Source organism: Dromaius novaehollandiae, chromosome 9, assembly GCF_036370855.1.
Source record: "Dromaius novaehollandiae isolate bDroNov1 chromosome 9, bDroNov1.hap1, whole genome shotgun sequence".
Lineage (NCBI taxonomy): Eukaryota > Metazoa > Chordata > Aves > Casuariiformes > Dromaiidae > Dromaius > Dromaius novaehollandiae.
In genome coordinates this window covers 17,062,293-17,077,039 of record NC_088106.1, presented here as the reverse complement: position 1 = coordinate 17,077,039, position 14,747 = coordinate 17,062,293, and the positions used below count along the sequence as shown (strand labels likewise).

Here is a 14,747-nt window from a genome sequence, read left to right as displayed (position 1 = left end):
TTGCCAGTGGTTTAATCACATGAAAGCAGTGAAACATCTTTTTATATATTTGAATTGCACTATCTAAATGCTGAATTAGAAAAGAAGGAGAAAAAAGATCTTAAAATGAGATTGAGGCTACAAAAATAACTAACTTGTTGCATTAGAAAGAGAGTGAGAATCCAAATTACCCTGCAAGCCATCCTAACCGAGCTGTGATATGTGGAGGATCGAGACAAGGCAACAAAGCTGACAGAGAAGTAAAATGAGTGACAATGAGAACTCTATGAGTACCCAGACTCTGTAGACAGGGTGGATTAAATCTGGGTGCACAAATGTTACTGAATTCAGAGATTAAATGCAAGCTGAAGGTTATGATTAAGCATAAAAAACAACAAACACTTTGAATGTGAGACAGACTATTGCTGTGCACTGATTCGAATGCAGTTACTCACTGTCTTTTCTGAAGAAGCCCAAGAGAGATGAGCAGCTTCCAGGCTGCGGCCCGAAGACTACAGTCCTTGACTCCATTTCAGTTCAGCGCAACGCTTGAACAGGTTGATCTTTAAGTCTGCACTCAGATTGTATTGAAGTCCAGGGAAGTTAGCATGTGCCTCAGGATGCAAGTGTAGAGCTGAAGAGAAATGGACATAATCATGGTCTCAGATACTCGTCTGAGTTTCAAGCTCATAGTGCTGAAAATGAGGGTGGTATCAGGCCTGCAGTTACAAGGTTTGAACATCTAAACACTATTTCATAAAAATTTTTTTCTGTCCAGAGAGAGTTTTTATAGTTTAGCCGTTAATCTCATGAAACAGGAATTTAACATGTCAGCGCTGACAGACTGTTAACTATAGCAGCAACGATGAAGCTTCTATAATATTAACCTTTCAAAAAATAAAGCTGCAATAAAGATGTTGTTTCCATTAGACCTTTCAGATCACTTACAAATTATCTGGAACTCCTACTGTTTATTTGTTTTTACTTTAGATTGTTGCCCAAAGCATTTAAATAATTATAATAAAATAATAATAGAATTAAGATTAGATAAATTAAGTGGAAATGAAACTGAATACATTTTCCATGACAGCTGGCAAGTCCCATTCTGTGACTGCTCAGAAACAAAACCAGAATTTTTATGACAGTAGACAATAAGGCGACCGTGTACAGGATGTAACCCAATGCTCAAGAGGAGCAGTGTGCAAGTGACACATCAACAAAAACAAACTTGTTTCATTTATGTACTGTTAATTACCATAACTTACATAATCATGGACATCTGTTCCCTCTTTCTCATACATGTACATATATACAGATAATTGCCACTATCTGTTGGTCAGAAGAGCAACCACCACAGTATATAGATACATGGGGTATAGCACATATGCATATATGTGTGTGTATATATGTACACACACACACATACACACGCATTCTGTCTTATTTATCCATTTGACAATTTGCATGCTATTTTTTTATTTCTTAAACTTCAAATCCAAGTAATAAGTAGGGCTGCTTGGGTGGGCGGAGGGCCACTATGCGGAAGAAAGTGCAAATCATTTTTAACTGGTCAAAAATTAAGTCTGACAACGTCAGCGCAGTATCTTTTGCCATGAAGGTTCTGAATCACTTTTTCCAACCACACTGTAAACAATTATCAGCTTTAAAATAGTTGCATTGTTCTAAGACAAGCACCCATTGTTTTACTGTGTTATTCAGTTATCAGAGAACAGCAACTGATACACAAATTGTTACCCTTAGACAAAAAGGTTTTTATATTGATGCTTGAGTACTTAAGGGTGATTTCTTTTTTCCTGCAAAATTTTTTCTAATTTTCCCTTCTCAATTACTATATTGTTTGGAACTCTGTTGAAGAAGCCAAGAATATTAACCACTTTGCCTGAATTTTATGTCATTTCAGGGTTTATTTTTGTACATAAAGCCATAGAGTCACATATCTTGTATATAAGATTAATATATAAAAGTTTATAATATCATAATAATACAATAATATATAATAACATATTATAATAATATAATATAACAATATAATGATATAGTAATATAATAATATAATATAATAAAATAATAATATATTATAATAATTGAATATATATTCAAGAGAATACCTTTATCTGAAGCAACAGCTTATCATAAACAAATAGGACTACCCCCATCAGTAAGATAAATACATATTCTTGATACTGACAAATATGTTTTACCATGATATTGGTAAAGGACAAAAATTCTGTTTAAAATATATTTCTGAAAACTTTGAGGTCTTCAAAGTCTACTGATATTTAATTTTTTAGTAACAGCATATTGTTTTAAATTTGGAAACAACAGTGAAATGCTATACTTGAAAAGAATTTAAAATTTCATCTTACCTGTTTGACAGCCCTAACTTTGTTTGCATTTCTGTTAATTGCTATTGGATGACAACTCAAAAAAAATGTAATGATCTTTTTTCTGTATGTGTCCTGGATAATACCTCCTGGGTTAAATGACTGTAAACAGCAGGTACTAAATTACTGCTCCCACTATTGAGAGGGATAATTCTCTAAATCTATGTGCATGAATCTTTGGTTAGAGGAATTCCTGGAGGTGACAGAGAATTGCTGCTCCATGTTCAGTCATTTCTAAAAGAAGCTATTAATAGTACTTTATTGAGCTTCGGATGTTTACATATTTACTCTATTTTTCCACCCCTCACCCTTTTGGTCAATGTGCTGGAATTGTCACACCAACAGGGAGGATCTGGGGAGACCAAGATGATGAGCAAAGCTTGCTTTACTGAAGGACAAAAAAGAAGTGTTTTCCATTGCCAAATACTAATGGAGAAAAATTAGCTTTAGTTTAATATTGGCATTCAACAATGTTAGCATGATTCTAATTTTGTCTTTCTACATGTTTGTATTAGTCTTTCTCTAAGTCTAAAGGATCTTACCAGCGGCATATCTGGGAGAAAACGTGCTCCATTAATTTGTTAGATAAAATAGTGCATAAATGAGCTACTCCACACAGAAGAAAAAAAAATTTGGCAACCATTCTCAGTTATACATGGTATAACATGTATAGGCATAGGACATGTTATAGGCATTTTTTAAAAAATTGACCAAAGCACGATTTTTCAGCTCAAATTTTGATTTCTTAAAAAAAAAACCTCTTCTATAAAATTCTCATTAATTTTGGAATTATTTCACTTAGAAAAATGTCTCTACAAGTTCAGGAAAAAAAGTACTTTACAACTGAAGCTTTTCAATATTTGCACAAGAACTATCATGAATTTACTTCATTTCAAGTTTTTTAAGTATTTAAAGTATCAGAATTTTGATCTGGCTCAAGCAAATTTTTAAGTCATGATGTATCTTTTCCATCTACCTAATAATATATTAATGTTTCTTTAAATCTTTTGGATCTCTCTGGAAACATATTTAAAAAAACCTAGTTATTCATACAGATTGACTTAGGAGACAACTTGAAAAGTAACTTACAAGCCCTAAGACTGAATATAGCTGTATTTGCATATGCTTCAAAAAAGAAGGGATTTATGCCTTTTAACTTCAGTTCTCAGTATCCAGACATTTTATCCTTGATAATACAATTCTAAACTGAAGCTTTGTATTGCTGAGGCGCGCTTGCTTCCACAAAGCATGCATCATGTCTTAGGTAAGAATTTTAAAATATTAAAGCTGAAGTACCTTTTCCTAGCACTTTAAGTAAATACACTTCTGAATGTAGTATTCTTGCTTTCTGGTATTGAGCCAGAGATGCTTACAAGGTGCTGAGCACTCTCACCTCCCTGTGTACATCCAGTGAAACTGTGAAAATTCAAGGAACTGAGACCTTCCCTTCCCTTCCCAAACTGAAAGCCCAATGTAAACTCCATTTCCATCTTTATGCCAGAACAAGATATGGATCATCACACATTTCAAGGAAAAAGGAACAAAACCTGCAATACCGTGCAGCTGTATAACCTACTGGACCTTTCTTCCCCCTTAGCCAGTTAAGCAGTAGATTAGTCTATATCTCTAGGCTTGAGGATTTAGATCACATCTGCTCTTTTTTTTCCTTCTAATGTGTATCTGTTTTCTATCTCTAGTGTAATAAGTCATTAATATATTCATTTGAATCCTGTGAAACTATTCACATACTGCACTTTTGCAATATTTCTTTGGAGAGAACAAAACTCAGAGGATGACCACTCAGTCATGATATCAGTCCGTGGTCCCACTGCATCTGTGGAATTAGGGGACAAATTCTCTGCTGTTGTACCCTGGTCTGTAAGGAGGCTGATGGCAAAAAGGAAGGAAGGAATGATTAGAAAATAATGGCACGTTATACCAGTTTATATCTCCTCGGGAACTGGTCCATGGTTTTATAACTGGAAATATTTGACTCTCTAATTTCTAGCTAATACTGAGCTGAGGATGTGTTATATGGACTAAGTCATGTGAAATGTCTTTTCTTCCTGTTAGCCAATTGAATCAAAGGAACACAGAGGCAAAAATGTCTACACAGTGACCCTGCTTGCTGGGAGATATGCCTCTTTTTTCCATAGATGTGCCTGACGCTCCTTCTCCTTCACTAAGGTAACTTCATTAAAGAAAAGAGGGCATATCCTCTGCTTTGCCTTCATACCCAGCATCAAGAGTCTGGTGGACGCTGGAAGTGGAGAGGAGACAGTATCTGAGGTGATCCTGAGGTCTCATGTTCAGTCAGGCAAGAGCCAAAGGAGATACATAGGCAGATATAGATGCTATAGAGATGGTATGGGAATAGATATATGAACACGTATACATTTTTTAAATTTATGCCAAATCAAGAAAAGGAGACTGAAGTTGGTTGATACTAATCCACGTCCCACAACTTCTGGGTGGGGGGAGATTTTATTTCTAACCAAGTTGTCTTGCCAACTACTGTGAACCAAAAAAAAAAAAAATTGAAATTAATTTACTGAGCCACAAAGCCTCCCTCCTCTATCCCCCGTTACTCAAAGTATACTAAGCTAACGGCTGGTAGAGCAGGGAAAAAGGGTATGAACTGTTTTCTTTCAGCTGGTTAAAATCACTCCTTTGATATGCCCTGTATACTGCACACTTTACACCCATTAAAAGTCAGATTAATTCCAAGGAAATCAATGTTGCTTAGTGTGACTAAAACAGAATTTGGTCTCCTCTGATGTAACTTGTGCCAAGTAATATTGATACTAAATATTGTATGAGCTCACATCTTTTAAAATGTAGGACCTCCTCTGAACATTTTTCTGAATAAAAATGTTTTATCTTTTCCATAAATAAATGCTGTATTTGAAAGAATTATTTTTCCTTAGCACCTGCTTAATCTTTTGTTCCATAGATAATTTCTCATTACCCAGGTGTCCTCTTATGGACCCACAGAAAGACTGGGCCTAGTTTAAGTGTGAAATAATCCTGTTGCTTCTATCTGAGAATGAATGAGCCCAGGATTAGATCAGATAAAACACACTTGAGATAAAGTGCACAAGGTGGATTATATGGGGAAAGAGGATTTAGTGAAGAACATATCCACAACTTTTTGTTAACATAGAGAATGGTAGCTTTTGTAAGCAACATTTATGGAGACTCAACTGGAGGTTTAAAAGCTATGTCTTTTGTTGTACATTTCTCTGCATACATTTGCTTTGTAGTTGGTAGCTTTAACTTTGGAAGCCATGCTGGGCCTTGACTCATGCTCATTTTGTTTAATGAAAAGCTAAGGATGTACTTTTACTCATAGATTCTTGTTTTATTTTCTTTGAAGTTTATTAAGCTATCCAGTAAGATGCGAGGTTCATTAGGTTATTATCAGGGCCACAAATTAAGCATCTGTTCCCTGGGGAGTTATAAGCTTCAAGTGGATGTCAGAGCCATACTTATTACAATATTTACTTAATTACCAAGTTACTGCTTCTTGTCATATAAAATACAAACATGGACTCTGCTGTCCATATTAGCCACATACTCTCCACCTGCTGAACGTTTAAGATCCACTGATTCCATTTAAGTGCTGTTTAAAATGTGCAACACATTTTTTGCTAACTAATCATTTAAAAAGGTAAACTAAGAATGATTAAGAAAAATAGTAAATTTAAGGTATCATCCTAAATATTCAAATATTGTATGCTACCTGGCATTACCATTAACCTTGATTTTACATCTTAGGACATTGGTAGTTTCCAGTACCAAGACAGTCATCCAAAAATTAATTAATCATGATTTGCCAAAGAAGCTCAAAAGTCAACACGTCAGGATGTTTTGTCAAGTAGTTGACCGGAGATCACTGAAGTTGAGAGCTTTCCTAAAACCAGCTCAGATGTAACGCTAATGATCTGTAATAAAATCAGGTTTTCAAGGCTGCAGTGCATATCTTTTATGAAAATTCAGGGAATTTCACATAAGAGGCAAATGTGTCATCACAAATGTCTGAAAGTCACTCTTCATCATCATTTTGTTGTTTTTTTTCCCTCCTCTTTAGTGATTTAATTATCTAATGCTGTAAATTACCAAATTACCAGATCTTCCCCTGTCTAGTCTTCCGAAGATGTCAAGCCGTATAAAACTGAAAATGTTATTCTTCTCAGATATGACTTGTGTGAACAGATGTGACTGTTGGGAGGATGGCAACAACATGGAACAATATCTATAGTTTTGGAAAATTTGCATTTATTTTTACTTTGAAATTTGCATTTGGACTTTACAGGAAATTATCTATCAATCTCTTATCATTTGTTTAACACTACCTACCATATAACTAATACCTAGCAGAAAAACCTTGATCTCTTCCATATTTTGTAAATGTAACTCTCACTCTACTGGTCAGATACTGTTTGAAAAATATCATGGTCCATTCTAGCAGTCTTCTTCCTGTAGAGAAATCCTGTAACTCCTGAACTGCTGAATCCCCCTCTGGAGAGGCCTTTCTCTTCCCCCAACTATGGAAGGAACAAAGACTTCTAATTCCCAGTCCTCTGAAACACAGCATGTGAATAGCCTCCATCATTTCCATAAATCCCACTTAATGTATGCACACGATTTAAAATTTTGGCTTACACTATGCCTAAATTTAAAGAAATAATGGTTACACTTGAGGCTCAAGGCTTTTTTTGGTTGTCCTATAAGATCAACTTAATGAAATAATCACTTATGAAAGAACAGGATTTTCGAAATAAAAAATATTACTGTTTTGTTTTGAAAATGTCTACATGAAACATTCAGGTTTAATGAAAAAGCCATTTTTCCAGCTTAAATGGTTCAAGAAAATGACTAATTGTTTTGTTAGGTCCATGTAAACATCTTTCAAGCAAGCTTTAGGGCTCCAATATAAAATAAAGGTGAAAACCCTGTACTGTTTTTCTTTTGGAGAAAATATCCTAGAAATAAATCTCTCCTAGGAAACTATACATACAAAATATAAAAGCTAATGCTAAAGTGCCTCCTGTGCATTCTTTATATGTTTACATTAGTTAGCAGAGAATATTGAATTTTTTTTCTAAAATACGTTAACAGTCAATATCAATATCTGAAGATACGATGTTATTAACATTTCAGTGACCACTGCATCTATTATAGGTAAGTATAAAATTCACTATAAATTCACTCTAGATTAGTATAAAATTCAAGCTTTCATCAAAAAAATGGACAGCAGTTTATTCTAGTTTGGAACAGACACTATATTTCTTAAACATTTTTTTTAACTTATTTAACGTGAGATTTTTATAAACTCATATTCATTGTAAAGATGAGTGTAACCTTTGTTTGATATTCAGTTCTGCAAAATGAAGACAACTGCATTACAAAACATTTAAAAATCTATTAATAATTTGGTTCTTTTTGGAAGGATTAAATAATTTGAATAGTATAAATAAGCAGATTAGTTTCCATCTTGTCATCTAACAATAATTAAAATGAGAAAAAAACAATGTCAGTCAAAATTTCAGTCATCAGTGACTCCATTATAATTTTACATAGGGTCAACCGCCAGTGAAGTTATTTACAGCTATATAAATGTCATCAGAATATGACTCTTACTCACTCTGAAGTGACTGGAGTTTCTAAAATGTATTCAAATGCTTGGAAATATAACAATGTTTCATATAATCTGGTTATAATTATTGTAAAATAATAATGAATATATTCTCTGGTGAATTTTATTCTTCTACAGCTTCTTGAAAACAGGTTTGTGATTAAAAATAATCCTCAGTAATTATATCTGCAGCACTGTTTAAGCTTTTTATCACTGCTAATGAAAATATGGTCATGCCTTCTATGAAAAGTATATTTCTCAACATGATGTGTTGTAAACAACACTTCCTTAGGCTATTTTTGACCTTTAACCAATGGGAAAGGTCTGTCTAGTTGATCTCATCTAACTACACAGCAGGTAGAAGGAATTAAACCAATTTAGGTTGAGCCCTAGTACAGTATCGAGTATCAGACAATGTTTTCCAAAAGGAAATACTTAACAAGTTTGTAATCCACTATCATATTTATCTAGTAAAAGAGGTTAGAAAAAAAAAATTCGAGCTGTGTTCAACAGAGTGGAATCCCAAGTAAAAATCTATGATATCATATTGTTTGTAAAAGTTGGCAAGGAAAGCTGTTATGAGCAAATTAAAAGTAAACAATCCACTCTAGACCTACACTATGTCAGACAGCTTGTAAGGTCATACAAGAAAAGTAAAGCATTAAATAGCTGGCTCCAGGAGTCTTAAGATATTTGCCTGACTTTCAAATTGAACTGTGATTTTAACTGGGAAAGCACAAAGCATAACAAGAGGTAAAGAAGAAAGCAAACTCTTTAAAAATAAAGTTTTCTACACCAATTAGGACCTTAACAACACAAGCTTAATCTGAGGGGACAACTTTGCTTTCAGTAACGATATGGGCCCCAAACTCACCATTCTGGCTCTGCATCCTCGCAGACGGAGCCTGACTTCTCTCGGGGGGGGGGGGGGGAACTTGGCAAGGGAAGGGAGCCCAGCAGCTATTCAGGCACTGAAAGATTTCATCTAGGGACAGGGAATAAGGAATATGCATCATTATGAAGCAGGAAAAAGGAGAAAATGCTCATATACGCACATGGTTTGAGAGGATATGGTGTTTTCATTTGAGGAACGGGTGTTCCTGAGGCTTCATGAGCGTAAGCTCATCATTTGCCTCAAATACCCCCCAAAGCCTATCCTGCCATTGACTATCAGGCACAGGGCTGGTAGGTTCAGACAGAATTTGATCCAGAGAGACCATTTATTTTGAATGTCCAAATTTAACTCTACATGCTCATATTCAATCACTATGTGTTAAAAAGATGCAAGGCCATGAATCTTTAAAATATGATAGCAATTCAGGATGCAATTTTGTCGTGCAAGACCAAAGTCCACAGACACTGCAGAGCCTGTGACTGCTGCAATAAGGGAAGACCACTGACTGAAGCAGAGCAGGAGGACCCTGGTGCTGGGTGTTTGGTCTTTACACCTGAATGTAGGAGTCCTGAATAGCAGGTGTCCAGTGTGTCCTCTGCAGTATTACGCTCTGTCAGGTGTCTGGAACGGGGTATGGACAGCAGTAATACTGCCTTTGTTATAGTTATGTTCAGATGACCACAAACGAAGGAGAGAGTGAATCTGGCGTAAGTTTTGAACAATTTTGCCTATCAAATGGAAAACCTGAAAATTTTCCTCACTCTCTCTGACCATTTCCTGCTTCATTGTGTGATTTTCCTTGTATAAAAATGGCCTTAGACAAACTAAATGTTTAACTGAAACTTTTTTTTTTAGGGGGTACCTAATAATGCCATTACTTATTGGTACATATCTTTAGAGAATATTCAAACATTTAAAACTAGAAATGGAGTATAATGCAAGCCACTATATAGCTGATGCCAAGGCTCGAAGTGCTCTTAGAAATTCATATAACACATTTTAATTTCAACTTTATTATTATACTAACTAGTCACAAAATGGCTTCCTATTTATGCAATATGTTATCTGTAATGTCACTTAAGTTGAATAGATGAGTGCCTTCTAATAATGTATGTTTACTTCATCAACTTGTGAGCAATTACATCGTAATTATGTCTTTTGTAGGTCCTTTTTTGCTGATACATAGAGCTCCAGTGCATTTTAAGTGTAATTGCACTTCTCCCTACCATTTAGGAAAGCTGAACATTGTTAAAGGTTTGTAAATTACCTACACTTAGGCCATAGGCAACTAGGCAAATTAAATGGCAGTGTCAGTAATATTACAATGCAAATTGGTGCCAAGCATAAGCCAAGGCAGAAGCATTTTACAGTAGAATAGTGTTTATGTAGCATCTCAAAAATGCCACAGAAAACAGATAATGCCAAACTTGCAAATGTGCATGTTCCTGATACCTGAAAAACTAGGATATACACGCATACAGCATACCGTTTACACAGCTACCAACTATTCAAAGAAGTGAATGCATTTTTACACATGTATTCTGAGCAGAAGGGGAAGGTATACCCCAGTGCTGGTAAAGCAGAATGCCATCCTTTCTGCTCCCTCAGGGATAGTGCTTCACCACAGAAGCAAGAAAACATTTTCTCCTGCAGCCTGCAATGCCTTGGAGGCGGGAAGCACGTAGACCATCCTGGTGGTCAAAAGTGGGTCTTCCTGACCGCCTTCCTGCAAGACCTTGTTCTCACCAGCAGGAAGGAAGCAACCAGCCTCTTGGACCATGCTTGTTCCTCCCTCTTTCCTCAGGACAAAAGTGTAGCACCATGAGGACTGACAATAGCCTGAGGCAGAAGGATAACTGCAGGCTGCTGGCACAATTTCAGCTTCTTGACAAATCCACTAGCAAACCCAAGTCTGGGCCCCAGTGATATCTGACCTCACTCCTTGCAGCAAGAGGAATCTTTTAAGTCTGGTGAAGAGGAAGGAATCCCATATCTCCATCCTTACTTCTGCTGACCAGTTAGCTGGATCCCTCCAGGTGACTTGAAGAGGGCAGGTGGAAAGAAAACCTTCTCTTGGCATCACAGTAAAGGCACGTCATCTCCTGCTGGACCCCTTAGACTGCATTATCGGGGTGTGAAATTGTAAAATGTTAATACATTTTCAACCTAATGCTTTAAAACTATTCTCTGTGTATTGTATCATTATTCTCCTCAATGCCTGGATCACTAGGTTGCATTTCACTCTCATATTTTACCCACTTTGTACAGTTAGGAATAAAACAGAAATTTCAAAGCAGGGAATATTTTTTACTTGCCTAACTTCTGTAGAGATTCATGAAGTACAGCTATAAAAATACAACTTTTTAATTACAGCCTGGATATATTAGAGTTTTTTTTCGAGAACAGAAACTTGGGGAGTTGACGGTGTTTTTTACCATAGAAATTTGAACTATCATATGCATAGACAAGCCACTACAGAATTTTTTTAAAGTGGATTTATGTCGCCCTATGGGGCTTAAGGGGATAGTGATTATTATACACTGAGAAATGTGCATTTAGCTTACAAAACCAATGTCCCACAGAGGTGACCACTCTAGAAAGACCAGCAACATCACTTAAGTAAATTAATTTTGAAGTACTGTCCTGTCACTTCATGCCTCTAGGCCAATCACTCACTGGTGGAGACATCCTAGTTTTGGATTAAACCAGCTCAACCATGCAAGCTCTAGCCACTGCATGGGAATGAGCATCTGGGATTGACAGCTCACAGATCTTGGCAATAGAGGCCACAAGTCCAAAGACATAATTTTTTGTTTAGAGTAAAATCCTAGTGGCATTTTGGTAGAATTCAATCTTCAGTAAATATTTATCAGAATAAATGCAGCAGGCCTGATGCTGATCTCACTAGCCTTCCTGCACCTTGGAAGTAGCATTGGAATTATACTAGTGCAAATCAGAATCATATCCTATGGCTGGATGCAAAAGTAGGTTTGATAAGATAGAAAGGCTCATATTGCCAGGCCCAGCAAATACATCTGTACTAAACTGTCTCTCGTTTTATATGTTCAGAGTTGCCAGGAATTTAAAATTCTTCTCTTTCTGTTTGTATTTCTAACTACAAGTGAGAACTGCAAAATATACAGTATAAAACAAAACCACTGAGTGGCTGGTAGCCATTTCTCCATGCATAGGTTGCTTAGAAAAAAAGGAGGCTTGAAGAGCGGTGGCAGAACATGGAGACGCTCAGATTCGAATTGTGGCTGGCCACAACGGGCAGCAGGGAAAAGGCACGACTCCCAGTTGCCTTCTACAGGCACCTATAGCTATACCGTAGCTCTTCTCTTTTTTCTTTCCTTTTTAAATGTGTGATCACACAGCAGGACATACTGCTTAAATTAAAGGATCCTTACAGCCTTATTAGGGGCTTCCTGTGTGATCAGCTAATACAGCTCAACCAGCCCTTTCTCCATCTCCTGTAAAGTCTGTTTGGCTGGAATATACCTACTAATGCTATAATTTAAAGAAGTCAATTGTATTTTTGAAGTCTGACAATTGTCACAGGCACAATAACACTCATGTACTCACAGGCCTCCCCCATCTCTCCTAGACCACCATAGTTTTCACCTTTTTACACTAAACACAAAAGGTTTTTCAGTAAACATCGGTGCTGTTATTCCATTTAAATGGACATAAATTATTCAACTACTGCAGTTATTGCAAAAATGTAACTTTTAATTTGAGGAGAAAAAAAATTCTTAATTGCTACATGCGGTAACTATTCTTCCATACTCACAATGGACTGAGAAGAGAACAGCAAAGAAGCGAGGAATCCTGTTGCCAAACACAGCCCCTAAATTACTGACATGTCTATGGAGCATTATACTTTAATGCACTTAAGGGGGAATAGCTCATCACTAATGATCTGGTGATACAGGATCACATGGATCCTCACTTTCAAAGTTGAGTAGTAACATTACTTTAAAAAACTATATTATTTCTCCTCCCACACATATTCAGATGTTAAAAAAATACTATTAATAACATCAAAATACCATGCCAAGCGCAATGGTTTCCCTACAAACTCTATCACCTGTTTATCTCTCACCCTTAGTACTAACACTAAATTGGGCCTCATGAATTATTCATGAGGGGCCCTTTAATGGGATCATTTTTCCTGGCTAGCACTGACACTAATGCTAAGAAAAATCTCTTGACATTAATCTTGGGCTGAAGAAAGCCCCAAATACCTAGTTTTCTTCTGAATGTTCCCTTTCCTCTTATTTAACACATTGCAGAAAACCAGCCATTCTGCAGCTCTGTTATGCATGAGTGTGAGCATGGGAGGGTAGAAGGGAAGATGTGAGGCTGGAGAGGGAATTTGTGGCATCAGGATTCTCGCTTTGGAGACTCAAGGGTCTGGTCTAGCTCACATTAAATTTAAATGAAAGTTTCCCATTGCTAGTACTGGGTAGCTGACTCAAATCCCAAGTCCCGCTCTCTTTGCACATATGCATAATCTCACTGAAGGAAATGTGAATGTCTGCTTAAAAAAGACAAGAAAGATATGAATCTGTAATCACATTATTTTAGATAAACTGTCTAGAGTTGATTAAAGCCCTTTTTTTTTTTCATTAGTTTATAGCTATTCTGAGGATGAAGTGATCCACGGTGTTTTCCAGGACTTATTACAAGAATAATGGGATCCAGTCTTGCAATTGCAAATACAACCCTTGACAGAGGTAAGAAGCCAAAAGTAGGTTTTGGAATGTCCTAAAGACAAAGTTGTTTTAAATTTATGCACAAAGAAGATTTCTGCAAAATATTAGCCAAATGACAGCCCCTCCTCAAAAGAAAAAATCTCTTTAAGGTGTCCTGAGATAAAAAAGAAGCAATGTTAGAGCATTGTGCATTACAGGCTAAAATACAGCTTGCTAGTTAGCGGTGTATGATAGAGATCTCCCCCCAACACATACACACTCCTTTGGTCATAGTGATAAAACTACTGACTTTTCTAGTTTTTCTAAAATAAAATACCAAAAAAGCAATACATTTATTTTTTCAGTTGTAGCTTTTTGACATCTATAATGGTTTTGTGTCTAACTCTGACAACATTTGTAACAAACTGAAGTGACTGTTACTGCTGGAATGTGTCCTGGAGGCTTTTTCTGTCGGAGGAGATGACAGTAACTTTTCCCATGCAGATTAAGCTGGTGTTTACAGATTTGCCCTGGGTGTGCATTTTTATCCAGCTGTGATCAAGTAACACTGCCTGATGAGTGTCAGACAGATCTCCTGATAGAAAAGGCTTACATGCCCATCACTTCTACGCAGAGCATGGTTCTAATCTGGACACCATGGCAAAGATCAGTTATTATACAATTTTTATTTTTCCTTCATTTGTATTCCAAGGACCAGTACTCAAATGAGAATGCAAAAAGCTTAATCAGTTAAAAAATCTGCTTACTATTTTATATGAAACAGCACAACATGGATTTAAAAATATTTCTGTTCAGCCTTTCAGTTCCCAACACTAAGCCATAAGTGAGAATTTTAAAATAATAAGCAGGAGGGTAAGTGGTTTGACATTTTAGAATTTAGAATTTCTCTTTTTTTCTTTTTTTTCTGCTGAATAGACATATCTTTAACTTGCATGCTGCACCTACTAATCTGTGATATGGCAAACTGTAGCCTTAGAAGCATATAACCTTTCTCCAGTCAATGAAGGTGTGAGTTCAAGAGGCTGTTTGCCTTTGTGGGACCTGAAGCTATACACACCACAGACATCTCAGCAGAACCAATGGCTGCATATCACTTTTTAAGAATTCCTAAC

At 36.3% G+C, this 14,747-nt stretch overlaps 2 long non-coding RNA genes across 2 annotated transcripts in view; one reads left to right on the top strand and one right to left on the bottom strand.

Moving 5' to 3' along the window:
* The window catches only part of LOC112981690 (uncharacterized), a 122,382-nt gene that overhangs the window by 27,991 nt on the left and 79,644 nt on the right, over positions 1–14,747 (bottom strand). Inside the window, exon 19 of the long non-coding RNA XR_003258778.2 lies at positions 435–613. This is a non-coding gene — a long non-coding RNA (uncharacterized LOC112981690). The remainder of the gene's footprint in view (positions 1–434; positions 614–14,747) is intronic.
* LOC112981694 (uncharacterized) overlaps positions 13,557–14,747 on the top strand; it is a 28,059-nt gene continuing 26,868 nt past the window's right edge. Inside the window, exon 1 of the long non-coding RNA XR_003258782.2 lies at positions 13,557–13,656. This is a non-coding gene — a long non-coding RNA (uncharacterized LOC112981694). The remainder of the gene's footprint in view (positions 13,657–14,747) is intronic.